Below are 23,469 nucleotides of genomic sequence, written 5' to 3'. Positions count from 1 at the left end.
GAATTTTACCCCTGGCATCTTTATAGACACATGTACTCCCTCCATCATGAAAGGAGATCTTAGTCAGAGAGGGGTAATGGAGCAGACACATAAGTGTGACCCATGTGTATTGCACAAAAGTTTGTGTCAATCTTTAAGGAAAGTCTCTCTTCTACTATCTTCAGATTAGGGTTCTTCCTCTCTGCCCAGCTCCTGAGATCATAAACATTATAGACATTTCCCTTGGGAGAGCTATTGTGTCACTCGTCTAAAATGTGGTGCTCTGTGACCCCAAAACACTGTTAAAATCACTTTTACCTCACAATATTGGTGCATGAAGGTCCAAGCCTCTTAAAAGTTTGGGTGAGAAAAAGCTTCTTTGTACTGGAACAAAATTCAATTCATATTGTGACTGAGAAGAGAGCAGTTTCTCCAGACACTTCCCCTGCTATGTGCTCCATCACCATAGGCACAAAGAGGACCAGAAATTCACTGTGCTTCATGGAGACATTCAATTTATTTGGTTTATTGTTTCATGCCCTTTCTTTCTCCTGAGGACTTACTACATACTTATGTCTAGTTAACTTTCTGGACATCTCTAAGTTACTTGTTTCTCTGTGTACTCATCATGGGTAGCCAGGCAGTCACTAAAACTGACTCAGAAGTTTGCATCATCAGAACCTGACTGCACTGCTCACTAAATTCTCTTTCTCTATGTCTCTCCCAACATGGGGTTTTCACTGCCAGCCAATCATTCTTTGCTATGCAATGATAGGAATGAGCCCAGCCCTTAGACAAGCTAAAATTTTCCTCTACTCTTTCATATGTAAATGTATACTTAGTGTTTTTCTTATCCTGAACTATCCTTTTCTCTGCTTGGGAGATTTGTCTGTGATTCCTTGGATTTCTGCTGTGGGCTCCTCCTTTCTTAAATTTGTATGTGTTTTTGTAGTTTTATATTGTGTGTATGTATCTGTCTGTGAGTGACCATGTACACGTGAGTGTAGTGGGTGCAGAGGCCAGAAACATCCGTTTCCTTTACAGCTGCATTTATAGATTTTTGTGAGTCAACTTGGATCCTGGGAAGCACGTTAGAGCAGCGTGTCTTCTGAGGCATTAAAAAACCCACTTTTCTATGAGAATATATAGGGGGACGTAATCCCCCTCAGGAACAGTCATAGGGGAGGGGAATAATGGGAAAATGGGGGGGGGGGAGGAATGGGAGGATACAAGGGATGGGATAAACATTGAGATGTAACAAGAATAAATTAATAAAAAAAAAAAACCCACTTCTCCAGCTTCCTCCTTTTTAAACTTTGAAGAGCAGGGAAACCAGAGAGCTCTGGGAGCAGAGGTGAAGGGATGTTACTAAAATTTCTTTTGTTGGTTTGACTCATTGGTGTGTTAGTCTTGCCTTGTTTCCAAAATGAAATAGCAATTTTTTTTTTAGAATTTAATAACAAACTTAGAAACTATGCAAACAAGAACCAATCAACCAGCCATCAAACCAACCAATCAACCAACCAAACAACCAAACAAACCTTATCCTCAACAAAGGAAGAAGTTAATGTTTCAGATTACATGAAGGGCCAAAGAATCTCTCTGGTGTGAATTGAATCAGGCCACAGAAGAGGTCAAATGCAGCGTAGGCAAACACTTTTCTTATAAAAGAACAAAATACATTCAAATGATTATTAACTATAGGGTGTGCATATCCTACCAGGGCTTAGAATTTTGTATTGCTTTCATAAGGGATTTCCACAGGAACACATACCTGAGTCTAAACATTCACCTTGGGTTTATCTGTGAGAATATTCTTTGGGTGAAACTAGACTTGGTGTTCAAGAAGTAACCAAATCAGATGGACCTTAGTAGACTAGGTTTCTGTCAAACTATGGAGGACCTAAAGAGAACAAAAAAGCCAAGAGGGCAGACTTTACATTCCAATAGGTCAAATATAGACTTCTAGTTCTCTTTTTTGAGGGAGACTTTACAAATACTGCTTTATATTCGTCATAGAAAAGACAGATAAATTGATGGCAGCCAACCTTATCAATAAGATGTGACTAATGCTGATTGTTCTAGGTATTAGCTACTGACTGACTCATCATCTCATGGTGCTCCTATTCCTACTCCATTTGTCCCCCTCGGTTAGGGCCGTGTGCAGAGAAGCCAGGCGTTTGGGAAGCCCTGACCTGAGAATATAGTCTATAGTCAAGAATTTAATGTCAGGTGTAACTTAACACGTCTATATTTAGTCTACATTAATCTCTAATAAGTATTTTATAAGGTGGATGGGACCAGAGCTATCAGGACAGCATCAATAGGTGATGAGAGAGATCAGACTTTTCTTTCAGAGCTACCAAGTTTCAAATTCTGATTTCTTCACTTCTTTTCTGGTCTTGAGACTTGAGGCAAATGATGTAAAACTTCCAGATTCTTTTTTCTTTTCTTTCTTTCTTTTTTTTTTTTAAAAAAGAACTTTATTACTATGTATACAGTGCTCTGCCTGCATATACATCTGCAGGCCAGAAGAGGGCATCAGATCATTATAGGTGGCTGTGAGTCACCATGTGGTTGCTGGGAATTGAACTCAGGACCTCTGGAAGAACAGTCAGTGCTCTTAACCTCTGAGCCATCTCTCCAGCCCTTAAACTTCCAGTTTCTTTATCTCTTTCTAGAAATAATATGGGACCAAAACTACAAAATTTTTATGGGTTCAAGAAACGTGGACAAATTAAATATGAGAAAGATTTTATTATGATAGGCATTATTATTAAATGCCCAACCTGTGAGGGGACTTCATATTATGCACACACTGAATCACTTACAAGGTTACACAGACAGGTGCACTTCTATTTCTGTGTTTACTTACTTTCATAAGATTTCTCAGCATGAGAGGAGAAATCAGTTACTTGGTGGATGTATTCTGGAGACACATCCTTATTCCTGCTGTGAGAAGTAACAGCGTGAAAACTGTCTATAAACGACATCAGTTTTGAAGTGTTTAATTAGTTATTCATTAACTGATATTTTTGTTGATGAAGTATGCATCTTATTTCCTTTATCTCATTTTAGCCTATAAATTTAATTGTTGGATTTAATTATAATCACTTAATAATTACTGTATTTTGGCATTGATTATCTCACATCAAGCCATTAAGAATATTACTCAGTGTAAAGCTAATGAAGTCATGAGTATACATAGACAGTAACTTACCTGGAATATCCACTTCTTTCTTTGCTCCCTCTTTTTCTACCTCCCTCGCTTCCTCCTTCTTTCTCTTCCTTAATTCTTCTTTATGGCCTCACTGCTCATAAGCTCTGTGGTCTCAGAAGACTACAACACTCACAAGTGTAATGGAGTCATATTTTTGAAATGCACCTTTCTCCTCTTATCTATCAATGTCCTAGACTCAACATTTTTAGTATTTTAAGAAAAGTTGGTACTAAAGGTGTTTGGTGATATTGGCTTCTTGTATTATCCAATATAATTCTGTATGCATTATCTCAGACATAGAATTTTTAAGTACAGATTAAGGAAAAGCTTTGAAATGTGATGTTTCCTGGATCTGATGTCTGCTAAAAGAGCATTAACACTGGAAGTGTCATGGAAACACATTCAAGAAGGTCTGACCTTCTTATCAAGCCCAATCTACTGTTCTGTTATAAATAAAATCCCTCAGCACCTTGGGACTTAGTTTCCACGTATGTAAACAAGGAGTTGGGCTTGATACTTTGGAATATTTGTATAGCTCTAAACTTGAATAAGTAGTTTCCAATAAAATGTTTGGTTCTTTAATCACTTATATGCTAAATTATCCCTATGCTAGTTATTTTGCTAATAAATAAAAATAAAATACTTCCAAATTTAGTAAATGTGTATCTATGTTGATTGCAAATGTGGTGCCTCCTTGAATAATATACAGCTTGTATAACTATAGATGGTGAAAATCAACAAATTATTCTTAACAGTTAATGTAAACAAATAATTAGCATTGAATACTATGCATTCAAATTAATTAATGGCAGAAAATGAAGTATTGGAATGGTTAGTATTGGAGAAAAATCCAGCAAGAGCCCAAATTTGATAAGAAGGCATGACAAACAGGATTCATTTGATGTTATTTTTTAAATTTATATATTCACTTTACATCCCAATCACAACCCCCCTCCTCTCATTCCTTCCCTCTCACCATCTTCCCTGTATTCCCTGCTTCTCTAAACCCACCACAGCACACCAAGTTGCATCAGGTCTGAGCTCATCTTCATCCACTGAGCCCAGGCAAGGCAGCCATATTAAGGCAAAGTGATCAGAAGCAGGCAACAGAGTTCATGTCATAGCCATCACCCATGAATTTATTAGGAGACCCACATGAAGATCAAACTGCCCATTGGTTACATATGTATTTGGAGCCTAGGTTCAGTCCTTGCATGCTCTTAGATTGGTGCCTTTGTAAGACCCCACTGGTCCAGGTTAGCTTACTCTATTGGTCTTTTTGTGGCTTCCTTGTGCCCTCCAGGTCCTTCTATCCTCCCCCTGCCATATACCACGCTATCACCAGACTCCCTGAGCTCTGCCTAATGCTTGGCTTTGAGTCTCAGCATCTAATTTGATCAGCTGCTGGGTGGGGCCTCTCAGAGGACAGTTATCCTATGCTCCTGTCTGTAAACATAGCAGAGTATTGTTAATGCTGTCAGGGGTTGGCTTTCTCTCATGGGGTGGGTCCCAGATTGGGCCAGGCATTGCTTGGACATTTCCTCAGTCTTCACTCCATCTTTATCTCTGTATATCCTGCAGGCAGGAAAACCTTGGGTCTCAGGGTTCAGAGGGGGATTGGCATTCCCCTCCGACCACTATAAGTTCTTCCTCCTCCTCAGGTGGCCTCCTCAGTCTCCATATTCTGCCATGCCAAGAGGCCCAACCCAGAGACATCCCCATATCTTCCCTGTAGCCTACCCTGTCACAGATCTCCAGCTTGTCTCAGTGATGGCCCCCTTTGGTTTCCCTTTTTGTCTCTAAGCCCTCCCCTCTATGCTCTTCCAACATTTGATCTACCCACACACATTTCCCTCCCCCCACCCTCTCCTACCTACTTCCCCTATCTATTCTATTTCCCTATCTGAGTGAGACTCAAGGAGGGCCTCTTTGTTACATAGTTTCTTTGGGTCAGGGAATTGTAATATGGTTATCCTATAACATATGGCTAATAACCACTTATAAGTGAGTTCATACCATATGTGTCTTCCTGGGTCTGGGTTACCTCAATCAGGATACCCTTTGTAGTCCCATCCATATGCCTGTGAACTTCATGATTTCCTTGTTTTTAATAGCTGATCAGTATTCCATTGTATAAATATAGTACTTTTTTTTTTTTTATCCATTCTTCAGCTAAGTGACATTTAGGTTGTTTCTAGTTTCTGGTTATCATGAATAAAGCTGCTATGAACATAGTTAAGCAAATGCCCTTGCAATATGGTGGAACATTTTTTTGTGCATGAGTCCAGAGTGGTATAGCTAGGTTGTGAGATAGAGTTATTCCCATTTCTGAGAAAGCATCAGATTGATTTCCAAAGTGGTTGTACAAGTTTGCACTCCCACCAGCAGTGTAGGAGCATTCCCCTTTCTTCACAACTTTGCCAACATTGCTGTCACTTGAGTTTTTTTTTTTTTTTTTAACAATTTCCACATATGTAAGATGGAATCTCAGAGTCCTTTTGATTTGCATTTCTCTGATGACTAAGGGTGTTGAACATTTCTTTAAGTGTTTCTCAGCCATTTTCTATTCTTCTGTTGACAACTCTGTTTAGCTCTGTACCCCATTTTTAATTGAGTTGTTTTGTTTGCTGGTGTTTAATGTTTTGATTTTTTTAAATATATTTTTTGGATATTAGCCCTTTGCTAAATGTAAGATTGGTAAAGATTTTTCCCAGTCTGTAGACTGTTGGTTTTTTAAAAATATATTTTATTAATTTATTCATATTATATCTCAATTGATATCCCATCCCTTGTATCCTCCCATTCCTCCCTCCCTCCCATTTTCCCCTTACTCCCCTCCCCTATGACTGAGGGGGACCTCTTCCCCCTGTATATGCTCATAGGGTAGCAAGTCTCTTCTTTGACTGTTGGTTTTTTTATTCACAGTGTTCTTGGCCTTACAGAAGCTTTTCAGTTTCATGGGGTCCATTTATTAATTGTAGGTCTTAGAACCTGAGCTGTTGGTGTTCTGTTCAGGAAGTTGTATCTTGTGTCAATTAGTTCAAAGCTTTCTCCCACTTTTTCTTCTAATAGATTTAGTGTATGTGTATTTGGAATTTTTTTGACAGATGTATTGATTTTTTTCAATTATATCTTCTACACCTGAGATTCTTTCTTCTCTCTCTTATATTCTGTGAGTGATTCTTACTTATCTCTGTAGCTCCTGTTTTCTTCCCTAAGTCCTCAGTTTGTATTTTCTTTATTGTATCTATTTCCATTTTCATGTCTTGCACTATTTTATTCATTTTTGTCACCTGTTTGTGTTTACCTGTATTTCTTTGTAAAAATTGTTTTTACATATACATTTATATTATTATACATGTACAATAAGCTACTACAGCAAGAACAACCATGAAATAGCCAGGAATTATATAAATGTTACACTCATAGTGTTTGGCTATTTGTATTGGCAGCCTTAAAGAAAACATCTTTCCTACCTTGGCGCATCTAAAGATCTGAATGTAAATCAATTACCTGTGTTTTTTATAATTTCTTTTTTAAAGGCCATTAACATCTGCATAAGAAAAGATTTGTGGTCATTTTCTTTTTAAAACTTTTTATTAAATATTTTTACATATACATTTATATTATTACACATATATACAATAAACTACCTACAACAGAAAATCATGAGACAATCAGGAATTATATAAATGTTACATTCATAGTTTTTGGCAGCCTTGAAGAAAACATCTTTCCTATCTTGGTGTGTCTACAATTCTGAATGTAAATTAATATCATATCTTGTCATTATCAACTTAAAACATTTACCTAGACCTAAAAACATCTTAACTCCTAAATAACTAAGATTAATTGTAAAACTAAACTATTTGGTCTTCAACCATATCAGAGACTTGAGAGGGAATAAAATTAATTACCTAAGTATAAAGGGAGCACAGGTTAGCAGCTCCCCAAATGAGAAGACGACAGAGATGGTTTGCTGTGTGAACAGTCAAACAAAATTCTGTATAACATTGGAGCATCTTCTTCAGCCTTCTAGCACAATATATATGACAGACATATTTGTGAGGCAGGAACTATTAAGGACTTGATTATCCTGTCTTAGCAGAGTTTGGCCATCCACTCTGCCTGCATCCAAAGTTTCCTATTTTTAGGCAGAATTCTGTCTGTGGTAGAAATTAAGACATTTTGCCCAGTGGCTTGTCTGTCACATTTGAAGCTATCTCCATAAGGAGGTTCAATGATGCTCATCATCTTCTTTGAGGTAGGTTGGCTGTTGCCAGGAATTAACCTGTCTCATTGTAAATGTATCTTTGAAATAATAAAAACACCTTAAATACTATATTCTGTATTTCTCTGAGGTTTTTGAAGACCTTATATAGCTATTTTACCTTATCTATCTATAGAATCATATCTATCTGTTACACCTAGCATGTATATTCTTGTGACAAAAATAGACTAGTAATTGATATGACCATTATTTGATCAACTAACAATTAACTTGTATAACTTACTTATCCTAAACAGCCCGCAATAGCACTTTCACCTTGTATTATAATTGAGTTATATGGGTACAATACTGCATATTAGAGTGGAAATATATAATGTATGTGAAGAAAAATCTTAAATTTTAATTCTATAGCAACGTATCTAAAGTTAAACTTATTTTGCATCTATATACAATATTCCATACTAGTAAATTAAAAATAACCCTGTGAGTAACAATTAAGACATTAAGTTGAGAAGTAGATTCATTAATCTATTTTTTTGTCCTATCATCTCTATATATTTCTATATTCTCCTTTCTTTCTTTTCAGCCCCTAGCTCCACACCGAAGAATGAAAGATAAAGGAAGGGAGAGACATCCCTGAGTCCAACCTTGTTTTTTCTCTAAATAAGACCAATAATAATTTATAACCAACTCCCAATTAAAATAAACATCTATCACCCAAGAAAGCAACCATAACCCTACCCAACAACCCTTAAGGAAAACAGGGCTGTTGTTCTCTTAAGGTTTCTCCTGGATGATTTGGGGCAAATAATATCGTTGTAGGGTCCCAAATAAAACTGGGAATAATAGTCAAACATTGAGCAGCATTTGTTATCCAGTTTCTAAATGTTGAGAAATTGCAGGCTTAATTAGAGTCCTGTGTAGGGTAGTCTGAATTGCTGGACCAACTGGCATTGGAAGTTTTTTTCATAAGCTTCTAATGAGGCACAGCAACTGAAGCACTTGATGCTAGAACATGAAGGATACAGGATGTCAGTGTCCAGCATGCTGACAGGAATGAATCCTGGAAGGTCAGATCCAATGTCAGTGTTTGGTTCTTTTGTTCTGAATACATGTAATTCCTCACAAGCATTATGCAGTCCTAAAATTATAAATGTACAAGGTGTACATGATGCACAGTACAATTAAGGCTGGTTCTCTGTTCTTTGTATGAACAGAAAAAGGACATCTGTAAATCTTTATTCATGCCATATGAAGAATGGCAGCTAATAATAATTCATGGGGATTCTGTAACCAACAGGAAACATTGTCTATGCATAGACATTCATGCCTCAGCCAGTCTCAGATTTATTCCTATGTAGGGATTAGCAACACAAGTTACCTGCTTGTTCTGCAGTTTGAATTCTTCTCATCCTGATTGTATTCCCTCCTTTATGTCCTTGTGTTTCACTTGTGTTAGGGTATCCAGGGCTGCTTTCACTGGGATAACTGGTTCTGGAGGTACGATAGTGCCTTCGCTTTTGTTGATTGTGTTCTTATGCCTGCCTTTAGCCATCGGGTTGCCTCTGGCATTGACTGGTTGTTCCTGGTGCCCACTGTTTTTCTCAGGGTGAGGGTGGGGGTCGGAAGAGTCCTGGGCAGGAGGCTGAATGCTTCTAGAGAAGCCCTCCTTGGGATGGTGGTTATGTTTATGGAGTGGCTGCTGGATCTCAGGGAATAGCCCAATGTTCTCTTAAAGTGGCTGTGTCCCGGTTAGACCCCTCAGGCAGGGTACAGTTGTTGGGGTGTCTAGCCTGTATGATACTGAGACCTAGAAGGTCTCCTCAGGAATCCAAGAGCCCTATTTTCACCAGTGGAACTCCCATAGCTAGAAGCCCTACCACTTGCCTGCCTGCTCCATGGTTCTGAGCTCAAGCTGTCCAGACTTCCAGTCTGCTGGGTGCTGCCATCTTTGAGCAAGATCGTGAATGTTCCTGAGGTCTGGCTGGTTTCCTTAGGGAGATGGGTAGACAAGTGGACCAGAGGCTGGGACTGCTCATTCCTTGCACCTGTGGGTTCTCCTTTTACCTGGAAAATACAGAATCTGGTGTTTTAGAGTCCACACTAAGCTCTCTTGCTCACTCCTGAGTCACTATGGTCCTGCTACTCAGACATCATGCACACTGGCTGCTGCCATCTTGAATCCTGTGATGAAACCAGAGTGTGGAGGGCCCAGTTCTTAATAGTCATGTCAGCATTAGGAACCATCAGAGGATGAGAGCTGCAGACACCTCATTTGATATTATTAATTATAACTGACAGTGGCTGAATATTGTGTTCAGTAAGAGTCAAGATTGTACTTGAGTCATGGATGAGTGTCCCATCGTGTGTAAAGATGGCTGCTACAGATGGGAAGAAATGGTGAAATTCATTTGTCATTCCTTGTCTGGAAAAAGCTTATGGTTCATTGCACCTTTCATAAACCTTTTCATTAGGAAAAAACAGTTTGACTTGCTATAAGGCAGTGAAGTGAATGTGATTATCTATGAGATCAAGGCCAGCTTGGTCTATAAAGTGAGTTCTAAGAAAGCAAGGGCTACAGAGAAAAATCCTGTCTCAAAAATAATAATAAAATAAAATAAATAAAATTCTGGTTTTGTCAGGATTATAAAATAGCCATTGATATACTGTATTAATAAAAAGTATCATCATTGTAAAACATCTTATCTCACATAGATTTTTTTGCTTTTTCAATGGAAAAAATGTTTGGGATAGATGAAAAGTGCATATATCATTAATACTCATTTGTACATTGCTAATCACAGATACATAATCTGACAGAAAGTTTTGTTTCTATTTATTTAGCATTTGCCATTGTGGTCAAATATAAGATATATGTTCTTAGTTAGTATTATTGTCTCTATCAAATTTAATTTTGTTAATTTTTCCCTAAATAATAAAACACATTTATTATTTTTAGTCATTTTTCAGCAGATTTGACTTACATTAAAGGGGGAGGGAGCTTTAGGTTTGTTTAATAGCCACCATCTTGTTAAAAAAAAAAAAATATATATATATATATATATATATATATATATATATATATATATATATTCTCATTCCATCCTCTAACCCAACTTATGTCAACTCCCTTTGGTCTCAAATTCATGTCTTCTTATAAAAAATTGTTAGTATTACATATATATGTATGAATAACTATAATCCAATCTGCACATTGTGTTTGCTGTTACTCAAACCTATATAATTTCAGGGATGAATAAGTTGGCATTGTATAACCAATTTGGGGCCTCTTCCCTAAGAAAGCCTGTTTTTCCAGCTCTTAGCATTTCTCTGTTGCCTCCGGTTCTTTGGTTGGGGTGGTGTTTCATGAGATTTCTCCCTTCTACTTTACCTTTCCTGTTCATGTTGCCTTCATTCAGCTCTTTTTCAAGTAGCCATATTGAGGAATTATCATGAATGAAATATCCCTATCATTTCTAGGAGAAACAGAAACATAGTATTTTTTGGTCCTCTGGCCCTTGCAGTCTTCTTACTCCTTTTTCTCCAAATATTCTCCTAGACGTAGATACAGGAATTTTATTGTTATGTATTCAATGGGTCTGGGCACCCCACGATCACCTGTTTTTATCTTATATATTTTTAAACAATAGTTTTGTTTTGGTAGGCAATAACTTCAGTGATCTCATGAGAAATTACTTATTGAGAAAGTGCAAGTCATTGTTTGAAACTTTTATTTTTATGCTTTGTTGAGAAATAAGTTGAATATATACATTTATGTTAAAGCAATTATTTCACATTCTTTTCTTTTTTTTTTATTAATTTATTCTTGTTACATCTCAATGTTTATCCCATCCCTTGTATCCTCCCATTCCTTCCCCCCCCCCCCCCGCCATTTTCCCATTATTCCCCTCCCCTATGACTGTTCCTGAGAGGGATTACCTCCCCCTGTATATGCTCATAGGGTATCAAGTCTCTTTTTGGCTACATGCTGTCCTTCCTCTGAGTGCCACCAGGTCTCCCACTCCAGGGGACATGGTCAAATGTGAGGCACCAGAGTACATGAGAAAGTCATTTCACACTCTCCACTCAACTGTGGAGAATATTCTGACCATTGGCTAGATCTGGGAAGGGGTTTAAAATTTACCTCCTGTATTGTCCTTGGCTGGTGCCTTAGTTTGAGCGGGACCCCTGGGCCCAAATCTGCCTATCATATTGTTCTACTTGTAGATTTCTAGGACCCTCTGTATCCATTTATTTTGCTATTCTCCCATGCGTCTCTCATTTAGAGTCCCAATAGGATGCCCTCCCCTCTGTCCCAGTTTCCTGGTAAGTGAAAGCTTTCATGGGACATGCCCCTTGGGCTAGTATGCAGATATAAGTGAGTATATACCATTTGATTCTTTCTGCTTCTGGGTTAACTCACTCATTATGATAATTTCTCGCTCAATCCATTTATCCACAAATTTCGGGAATTCATTGTTTTTAATAGCTGAGTAGTATTCCATAGTGTATATGTACCACAGTTTCTTTATCCACTCTTCTACTGAGGGACACTTAGGCTGTTTCCATGTTCTGGCTATTATGAATAAGGCTGCTATGAACATGGTTGAGCAAATTTTCTTGTTGTGTGCTGGAGCATCTTCTGGGTATATTCCAAGGAGTGGAATAGCTGGATCTTGAGGAAGCCCTATTCCCATTTTTCTGAGATAGCACCAGATAGATTTCCAAAGTGGCTGTACTAGTTTGCATTCCCAGCAGCAATGAAGGAGTGTTCCTCTCTCCCCACATCCTCACCGGCATGTGGTGTCGCTTGAATTTTTGATCTTAGCCATTCTGATGGGTGTAAGATGGAATCTCAGAGTTGTTTTGATTTGCATTTCCCTGATGACTAAGGAGATTGAGCATTTTTTTAAGTGTTTCTCAGCCATTTGATACTCCTCTGTTGAGAATTCTCTGTTTAGTTCCAAGCCCCATTTCTCAATTGGGTTATTCGGTTTGGTGGTGTTTAATTTCTTGAGTTCTTTATATATTTTGGATATTAGACCTTTGTCAGATGTAGGGTTGGTGAAGATTTTTTTCCCAGTCTGTAGGCTCTCGCTTTGTTCCCTTGACAGTGTTTCCTGCCTTACAGAAGCTTCTCAGCCTCATGAGGTCCCATTTATTAATGGTTGACATTAAGGCCTGGGCCGTTGGTGTTCTGTTCAGGAAATTGTCTCCTGTGCCAATACGTTCCAGGCTCTTTCCCACTTTTTCCTCTAAGTGGCTTAGTGTCTCTGGTTTTATGTTGAGGTGTTTAATCCACTTGGATTTGAGTTTTGTGCAAAGTGACAAATATGGGTCCAGTTTCATTTTTTTACACATAGACCTCCAGTTAGACCAGCACCATTTGTTGAAGATACTATCCTTTTTCCAATGAATGGATTTGGCTTCTTTGTCAAAAATCAAGTGACCATATGTGTGTGGATTCATATCTGGGTCTTTGATTCGATTCCACTGATCAACCAGCCTGTTGATGTGCCAGTACCATGCTGTTTTAATTACTATTGCTTTATAGTACAGTTTGAGATCAGGTATGGAGATTCCTCTGGAGCACCTTTTATTGTACAAGATTGTTTTAGCTATTCTGGGTTTTTTGTTTTTCCATATGAAGTTCAGAATTGAACTTTCAAATTGTGTAGGTATTTTGATAGGGATTGCATTGAATCTGTAGATTGCTTTTGGTAGGATGGCCATTTTTACTATGTTAATTCTCCCGATCCGTGAGCAAGGAAGATCATGCCATCTTCTCAGGTCATCTTCAATCTCTTTCTTCAGAGTTTTGAAATTTTTTTCATACAAGTCCTTCACTTGCTTAGTTAGGGTAACTCCTAGATATTTTATATGGCTTGTGGCTAATGTGAAAGGTGTGGTTTTCCTAATTTCTTCCTCTGCAAGCTTGTCATTTGTGTATAGTAAGGCTACAGACTTTTTTGAGTTAATTTTGTATCCAGCCAATTTGCTGAAGGTGTTTATCAGCTTTAGGAGTTCTCTGGTGGAGTTTTGAGGGTCACTTATGTACACTATCATATCATCTGCAAAGAGGGATAATTTGACTTCCTCCTTTCCCATTTGGATACCCTTGATCTCCTTTTGTTGTCTTATTGCTCTGGCTAGAACTTCGAGTACTATATTGAAGAGATATGGAGAGAGTGGGCAGCCTTGCCTTGTTCCCGACTTTAGAGGAATTTCCTTGAGTATCTCACCATTTACTTTGATTTTGGCTATTGGCTTGCTGTATATAGCCTTTATTATGTTGAGGAAAGTGCCTTGTATCCCCGATCTCTCTAAAACTTTAAACATGAATGGGTGTTGAATTTTATCAAATGCTTTCTCTGCATCCAAGGAGATGATCATGTGGTTTTTTATTTTCAGTTTGTTTATATGGTGGATTACATTGATGGATTTCCGTATATATGCCTGGAATGAAGCCTACTTGGTCATGAAGAATGATATCTTTGATGTGTTCCTGTATTTGTTTTGCAAGTATTTTATTTAGTATTTTTGCATCTATGTTCATAAGAGAAACTGGTCTGAAATTCTCTTTTTTTGTTGAGTCTTTGTGAGGTTTAGGTATCAATGAGACTATGGCCTCATAGAATAAATTTGGTAATTTTCCATCCATTTCTATCTTTTGGAGTAGCTTAAAGAGTATCGTTATTAGCTTGCCCTTGAAGGTCTGGTAGAATTCTGCACTGAAACCATTGGCCCTGGGCTTTTTTTGGTTGGGAGACCATCGATGATTGCTTCTATTTCTGTAGGGGAATTGGGACTATTTAGCTTGTTTATCTGTTCTTCATTCAACTTTGGCAAGTGAAATTGATCAAGAAAATCGTCCATTTCCCTTAGATTTTCAAATTTTGTGGCATATATGCCTTCAAAGTAGGATCTTATGATTCTTTGAATTTCTTCAGTGTCTGTTGTTATGTCTCCCTTTTCATTTCTGATTTTGTTGATTTCAATACTGTCTCTCTGCCTTTTAGTTAGTTTGGCTAACGGTCTGTCTATCTTGTTGATTTTCTCAAAGAACCAGCTTTGATTTTGTTGATTCTTTGGACTGTTTTCTTAGTTTCTAATTTATTAATTTCAGCCCTGAGTTTGATTATTTCCAGGCGTCTACTCCTCTTGGGTGTTTCTGCTTCTTTTTTTTCTAGGGCTTCCAGTTGTGTTGTTAAGATGCTTATGTGCGATGTTTCCAATTTCTTTTTAAAGGCACTTAGTGCTATGAATTTTCCTCTTAGCACTGCTTTCAATGTATCCCACAAATTTGGGTATGTTGTTCCTTCATTTTCATTGAATTTCAGAAACTCCTTGATTTCTTTCTTTATTTCTTCCCTGACCCAGGTGTCATTTAGCAGAGAGTTGTTTAGTTTCCACAAACGTGTAGGCTTTTTGTTATTTCTGTTGTTGTTGAATTGCAGCCTAAGAGCATGGTGATCTGATAGGATACAAGGTATTATTTCAGTCCTCTTGTATCTATTGAGGCTTGCTTTGTGACCTACGATGTGATCAATTTTGGAGAAGGTTCCATGGGGTGCAGAGAAGAAAGTGTATTCTTTCTTGTTTGGGTGAAAGGTTCTATAGATATCTGTTAGATCCATTTGACCCATGGCATTGGTTAATGATGTTATTTCTCGGCTTAGTTTCTGTTTCAATGACTTATCCTTCAGTGAGAGTGGGGTGTTGAAGTCTCCCACTATTATTGTGTGGGGATCGATGTGTGGTTTAAGCTTTTTTAGGAGATCTTTTACAAATGTGGGTGCCCTTGTATTGGGAGCATAGATGTTCAGAATTGTGATGTCTTCTTGGTTGACTTTAACTTTGATGAGTATGAAGTGTCCTTCCTCATCCCTTTTGATTAATTTTGGTTGAAAGTCTATTTTGTTCGATACTAAAATGGCTACGCCTGCTTGCTTCTTGTGACCATTTGCTTGGAATATTTTTTTCCAACCTTTTACCCTGAGGTACTGCCTTTTATTATGGGTGAGATGTGTTTCTTGAATGCAGAAGAATGTTGGATCTTGTTTATGTACTTATTCAGTTAGTCTGTGTCTTTTTATTGGAGAATTGAGGCCATTGATGTTGAGAGATATTAATGACCAGTGACTGTTAAGATTCTTAATTTTGATGTTGTTTCCAGTCGAGCGTTTGTGTAGTTGTGTTTTTGCCATGGGATAGTTATCTATTTCCTGGGTAGTTTTGGTTGTAGCTTGACCCTTTGGGATGGAGTTTTCCTTCTAGTACCTTCTGTAAAGCTGGATTTGTGGATAGGTACTGTTTGAATTTGTTTTTGTCATGGAATATTTTGTTTTCTCCATCAATGGTTATTGATAGTTTTGCTGGGTAAAGTAGTCTGGCTTGGCATCTGTGATCTCTTAGAGTTTGCAGAATCTCTGTCCAGGCCCTTCTGGCTTTTATGGTCTCTGCTGAGAAGTCGGGTGTAATTCTGATAGGTTTGCCATTAAATGTTATTTGGCCCTTTTCCCTTGCAGCTTTTAATATTTTTTCTTTGTTCTGCATGTTTTGTGTTTTGATTATTATGTGACGGGCAGCTTTTCTTTTCTGGTCAATTCTATTTGGTGTTCTGTAGGCGTCTTGTATGTTTATAGGCATTTCTTTCTTTAGATTGGGGAAATTTTCTTCTATGATTTTGTTGAGAATAGTTTCTGGGCCCTGGAGTCTGATACCTTTCTCTTCCTTCAATGCCTATTATCCTCAAATTTCTTCTTTTCATGGTGTCCTTAATCTCTTGGATGTTTTGTGTCAGGAGTTTTCCAGATTTGGCATTTTCTTTAATGGTTGATTCAATATCTGTGATTGTATCTTCTAGACCTGAGATTCATTCTTCCATCTCTTGGATTCTGTTAGAAAAGCTCACCTCTGTGTTGCTCGCCTTCTTCTCTGACGTCTCATGTTCTCGTTTTCCTTCTGTCTGTGTGTTTATCATTGAATCCATATTCATTTTCAGATTTGAACTGATTTTTTGATTTCTTTCATCTGATTTTTTGTATATTCCTGAGTTTCTTCCATTGCCTCTTTATAGGTCTTCAGAGCTTGAACCGTTTTATTTATTTCTTTCATCTGGTTGTTTGCATTTTCCTGCAATTTTTCCAGTTCCACTCTATGTGCTTTTTTTATGTCTCTCACCTGTTTGTCTGCGTCTTCCTGCATTTGATTACGAATTTTATTTGTTTCCTCCATTATCATCCTCATTACTAAGAATTTGAGGTCATTTTCTTGTATTTCCATTGTATTTGAGTTCTCTGGGTTGTTTTCTTTGGGATAGCTGGAAACTGGAGATGCCATGTTGTTTTGGGTTTTTTTTGCGTATGCTTTTTCGTTGTCCTTTAGACATCTTGCCGTCTTTGTTTTTGTTGGGTAGCTTCTAGAGTTGGAAGGAGGGTGTCTGACGATAGATTCACTTGTTTTCTCACGATTTCCCTAAGCTGCGAGCTCAAAGCTTCACTTGTGTGGATGTTAGGAGGTTAGCCCTGTTGTTCTGGTCTCTCACAACCAGTGATCTTCAGCCTCCCTGTGCTGTGGATCCTGCAATTGTTGTGGGTCTCTGAATGAGCGTTGGGTCAGGCCAAGGTATCCATAGCCTTCTATGTTCCCTGCCAAGTCCAGCTAGGAACACTGGGCCCGAACCACGGCCTGAACTGAGCTAGATTCTCAGGGCCTGAACCATCTGCCGAGCTCAGCTAGGGATTCTGGGCCCAAAATGCACACAGGGTCCAGCCAGAATTTTTGGGCTGGGACTACGCACCAAGCTCCGCTAGGGCCTTTTGGCCCAAAGTGCGTGCTGTGGTCAGTTATTGACTCAGGGCCCGAACTGACCACCAATCTCAGCCAGGAATTCACATTATTTTCTATTGAGACACTTGCACTTATGTTAATCACCTTCTCATTCAATCTAGTGCATCAACCAATGAATGGAATGTGCCAAAAGCATGCTGGAAATTCTGAAACTAAGCCATTGAAATGCTGAATCCACATGCGTGTTTGTAAACTTTTTTTGTTGTTGTTGAGGAAACTTACTTTGACATGTTCATTCCATGAAAACACCATTGCAGTCATGTGAAAATATTGCATCGTATGTGAGGTATGTACTTTTAAACCCCCAGTTGTTACAGCCTTAGCACAGAACAAAATCTGTGAGTGAAGAAATAGTTTCGTTATCCAGCCAGGGAAACGGGTGAAGAAAGGAAGAGACAGAAACAGAACACCCATCAACAACTGCTGAACTTCAGACCTAATACCATCCTATCACAGCTAACTGCATACGTCTGAGGTCTCTGGCAGGTGACACCTTGAGAAAGAAGAGCCATCACTGCACCTCAACTTAAATTGGTGGGCATAATGTAACAGTTGTTGGCTTTAAACCACTGTGGTTTGGGCTGTTTGTTATTCAGCAACTGATTAAAATCTTACCTCTGCAGACTCCTACACCTACCACTGGCCTGTAAGCCTGGCACTGCTCTGATTTTTGCTACTTGGGGCTCTAGAAGTTTTATGTTTCCCCAACATTTTGAGGTTCTTTAACCTCACACAGAATTGCTTTGATTTTTCTCATTTCAGTAATTGTGCTGAGCACTCCAAATGCATTTCAAACTGGAGGTAGGCATTCGGCTACCAGATAGTCTAAGATTAGATCTTTTATCCTTATGTTTATTACCATTTCAAATTAGAAACATACGTTATTTCTTTCATAGTATGGTGTTAACTTGAAAATAAAATTATTCAGGTCCATTCTTTCTTGTTTGATCTTTTGCAGGTGCTAACTGGAATGACAATACCTCTAGTCAAATAACAGATTTCTTGTTTCAAACCCATTGCCAAATTTGTGACTTGGATAATTTCTTTTCAATTTTCCATTTTCTTAGATCAAATTCCTATTAGTCAATAAAGCCTGGCTCAAGTCTTAAGCTCCTTAGTAGGTAGTAATATGTTATATCTTGAGTCTCATCTCTTTCATCTTTCCTGAATTTCTGAAGTCAATAATTCATATTTACACTGTTATGAGAATGCCAGTAAGAAATTTCAGATCAGTGCTGCCAGAAGAATGAGTATTCAAGCTAATCATTTAATTAAATTTCCTTGTAGTCAAAGTAAAAAAAAAAAAAAATGGGTAAAACTGACTTTAAACACATACAATGCACAAAAACTTTTAAATGATTTAAACTGTTTTCAATGCAAGTATTAATGATTTTAAAAATTTCTTCCTTTTTATCATGTTTACAAAAGACATTTTCTATTTGTACAGTACATCATACTGCATGTTCTGCATACTGCCTTTTTGAGTTCCTTATGTTTTGTCATGGTCTATGTGCCTCTTTTTGGACATGACACTAGAGTAGACTATGTGATGAGTATGTCCTGATAGGATGTCTACTTTTCTGTTCTGTTCTTTGTGTCCTTATTCGGATCATCTCAGGAACCGCAGCTCTCCAGGACAGGGCAGCATGCACCTCTTCCAGATTGCTGGTTTTATGGTTTCTACAGTGTGTGTAGGATCTCCTGTATTCCTTTAGTACCTGCCGTGATATTAACAATATTCGAGATATTTGTAGATTCTTGATATTTTGTTGTCATTCTCTCTCTTCTTTATCTAACTACCTTTGCTCTTGTTTCAAATGTGTTTACAACTAATTTAGCACATGACATGAAATCAAATTGAATAGATAACATTCTCTGTGCCCAGAATGTTTTAATTTGAATAGTGCTTTTACACATAATGGCTATTCTTCAAGGCACTTTCTACCTTAGTGCTCAGTGGCAGTTTTGCTATAGAGTTAAAAGGAATATCACTTACTTGAATCTTTTCTTAAGGAGGATTTGTAAACATTCATAACTAAAGAAGTATCTTTTGTGAATGCAAAAGCACTATAGGCATGCATTTCTACTTGTTCAAGGTTATTGGAATGTAGTTGGCTTCAGTAAAAAGCTCTTGCCTATTTTAACATTATAATTTTGCTGTAATGTTTTTATTCTTTCTGTACAATGTGGTGCCATCAAACATACTGAACTAGAAGACATTTATGTCCACTGGGGTTTTTGAGGAAAAAGAGGCATTCTCAGATATTCCATTTTACTTTTAACTACATTTGAAAATCACTGCAGTCATAATCATGACTTTAAAGTATCTTCCATCTAAGTAACTAAAATGTTTTAAGATTTAGATTAATATATATTGTAAAAACACATTCAAATTTTCTTGGAGAGGATCATTAAATATTCTCTTTATATGATTTTTGAACTCATTTAATTGAAGCTTAATTTTATAGAGCATTAAAGTTTTTGGAGATATGATGTAATTGGAAATTGTCCAGGTCTCAATTTCAAACCCTTTGTCAGAAGATTTGTGGAAATAAATGAATTTATAAAATTGAGAGAACTTCAATAAATGTTGTAATTAAGAGCCAAGAAATACAAATGAATAAAATCTAAAAATAGGGAGAGGTTAATTTAATCACATAACAGTAATTGCATGTGTGGGACGGATAAGAAAGAAATATGTATTTGCACCCACCACCTTGGAGCTAAGATAAAACAGTAATTTACATAAGTATTCTTAGAAATGATCCCTCCTAAAAAACTCATTTTGGAGGATGCCACTGAATAGGACATAGAAATTATTTTCCTAATACTTAAAGAATAAAATAAACTTTTAGAACTCTAGACAAACATAACTTATAAAGAAAACTGATTATCTTTGGCTTGACTGTGTTATAACAAAATACCATCTATGTACTAGGCATATTACAAACAATAATACTTATGTATTACATTTGGGGAGCATGGGAAGCCTAAAATAAAAGTGCTTAGTGTCTGGTGAAACCCATTTCTTGTCTCAAAGAGTGCCATCTTCTTGAAGTTTCTCCAAGGCAGAGTGAGCATGGGAGCTCCCTGGGACCTTCTTATACTAAGATTTCCATTTATAGGATGCTCTATTGCCAGGACCTAATCACTTTCTCATAACTGTACCCCTGTGCTCTTGAGAACCATGGCCTGGGCTTAGTTTTCAAACATGCCAGCTATGGTAAGATAAATATTCATTTTTCCAATTTTTCTCCAAAAAGTATTTCAAATAAAGAGAGGTTCAATTCTATATGGAAAAAAAATAGTTTACTGGCTTATTTTTGGGGGGGTAAAGTTCAAATATTTTTCTTGTGTGTTTCATTTACCTTATTCAGTATTTTGTGCACCATCAGAGAAAGCAACAAGATAGTTAATGGCAAACAGAGGGATGTGATTAGATAGAAGGTGGCATAGTGTGAGTGTTGAGACTCTGACAAGAAGCAGATAAACAGAATGATGAGTAATGGCACCCAGAGACATCCTATGCATACTTTAATGATGGACACTATTCTCATTACTTAGGTCATCTTCTTCCTTCTACCCATGAATTAGGCATCAGTGATTTCTTATTTCCAACCTTACAAATGTGGAAGATGTTAATATGATTTGCTGAAAACCACATAGCTAGCAAGTTGCAAAGTTAAGGTTTGAAACTAGGCAGTCCGATGCCAAGGCTTGAAATGTTTGCCTCCTGGCTTGTGATTGCTTATGTGACTGAATAGATATACACTGCTATGAATTGTCATTCAGCATAGTAGCTTTCCAAATGAGGAGATGACAGAGAAGGTTTTCTACCTGAGCAGTCACCCAAAACTCTCTATAATGTTGGAGCATCTTCTTCAGCCTTCTGGCCCAATATATCTGACAGACATATTTGTACAGCAGGAACTATTGAGGACTTGCTTACCCTGTCCTGACAGAGTTTGTCTGTCGACTCTGCCTGCATGCAAGCTTGTCCTTTTTTGGGCAGAATTCTGTCTATGGTAGAAATGAGGACATTGTACCCAGTGGCTTGTTTGCTACGTTTGAAGCCATTTCCTTAGGGAGACTCTTTAATGTTTATCAGCTTCTTTGAGCTAGGATGGGTGTTTCCAGGAGTTAACCTGTCTCATTGTCAGTGAATCTTTAAAATAATAAAAACATTTTTAAATGTTATATTCTGCATGTCCAGGAGGTTTTTGAAGACCTTATCTAACTATTCTAGCTTATCTTTCTATAGAATCATATCTATCTGCAACACCTAAGATGTATTCTTGTGATAAAAGTAGACTAATTATTGACATGACCATGATTTGATCAGCTAACAATTAACTTATTTATCCAAAACAACCTGCAATAGCATTTTCAAAGTATTGGAAGTAAACCTTGTATTATAATTGAGTTATATGGTACAATACCTCATATTAAAGTAGATCTATCTATCTATCTATCTATCTATCTATCTATCTATCATCTATCTATCTATATTTATAATGTGTATGAAGAATAACTTACATTTTAATTCTACACCAGTGTATCTAGAATTGTTGGCCAGTGATTGATACCTAATTAAAAAGTATTGATATACATCACATTCATGGTATACATTTGTTACTACATATTTAACAAAGAGGAAAAGTTTGAATTAACTTCTGCATATCTCAGTTCAGTAGCCAGTAGTCTAAAAGAGTGTCTCTCAGTTGTTCCTATTTGTAATAATGATAAAGGAGCCTTGTTAGGATTCGTAGCTATAGCCATGCCAACACAAGCTCTGATTTAGAGACTTTGGAAGTCAGAACCATGTAATATAAAGTCTTGAAGGACTCACAGGGCTCACACAAAAATTGGAAAGACAAACATTTTTCTGGCACTAACACTCCTTGGTTGGCCCACAGCAAGCTTTTTAAAAAATCCAGAATTTACTGTACTGGCTTACAAACCTAATTACTGCTTTCTAGTGTTTATTTACTCAATGTTTCTCTGTCTGTACACTGAAGCATTTAAGGGCAAGGACTATATCACTCCACAGATGTATCATAAGCTCCACTGACCTTTGTCACAACAAAACCTATATTTATCTGCTGAAGGAATGATCTCTACGGTGTGTAATAAGAAAGTGAACAAATGATTATGGGATGACTTAGGATGTGCAAAGTGATTGTGACAGGTGATGTTAACTGTCTACTTGGTGGTCTAGAATTGCCTAGGAAGGGAAGTCTCAAGAAGGTGCTATCTAGATAGGTTGACATGTAGATACATTTATTAGTTTATTCATCCTGACTCTCAATTGTGAGTGCAATGTGACCAGTTCCCTCAGGTTCCTGTTGCTGTGACTCCCCTGGGATGGTGAGTTAAAGACAGCCTTTCTCTCCTAAGTTGCTTTTGTCAGGGTCTTATCATAGCACCAGGGAGTGAGACAAAGACAGAGGCAAATCACTTTTAGATGAGTAGCTTCAGTGGCATTTGTACTTTACCTCTCTTCCTGGGCACAATACAGAGCTTTGAATTATGTCTGGTGTTTTATCATTAGCTTCATCAATAATGTGTAGTCATTCAACTTAACAATGGCCTAAGAGCATGCTAGTGTAATAATAAATACTACAGAAAAACAATTCAGTATGCACAATCCTTTTTTATTCATTATAGCATTTCTTATACATGCTCAAACTCTGTTTTTGCAGCAACCATTTAAATTAGGTGGAACATTTGGCCTCATTTTAATTTTCCCAAAGCATCAGGCCTCAGAAGTACAAAGAATGCCCCAGGATAAACACCTGCAGACTGGTTCAGTTGGGGCAGGAGTTTGTAAAATGTGAGAGGAAATGCAACCCAGGCTCTCTGTCAATGACGCATTCAATTAAATCAACAAACATTTGCTGATTAGATCTCTAGTTGTGGACACTGAGTTAAAATGCAGGGATTCCAGATAAAGCAGGCATTCTGCTTGTCCTCAAGTAACTCATAGACCATGAAAGGAAGTGGGTTTGTTCAGACACAGTTAATATGGTTGGTGAAGTGCTTAAGGTATAAAATAAACATAGATTACACAGCAGGAAGTATAATTTTCCCAGTGATATAAACGAAAACTTATTTTACCTGTATATAGTCCATTTATGGGTATTGAAAAGAAATCAGTGTTACAGTTTTCTGAAGATCTTCAGAGTAG

This window comes from Acomys russatus, chromosome 5 (genome assembly GCF_903995435.1).
Source record: "Acomys russatus chromosome 5, mAcoRus1.1, whole genome shotgun sequence".
NCBI classification, from domain to species: Eukaryota; Metazoa; Chordata; class Mammalia; order Rodentia; family Muridae; genus Acomys; species Acomys russatus.
This window is presented reverse-complemented; position numbering follows the sequence as displayed.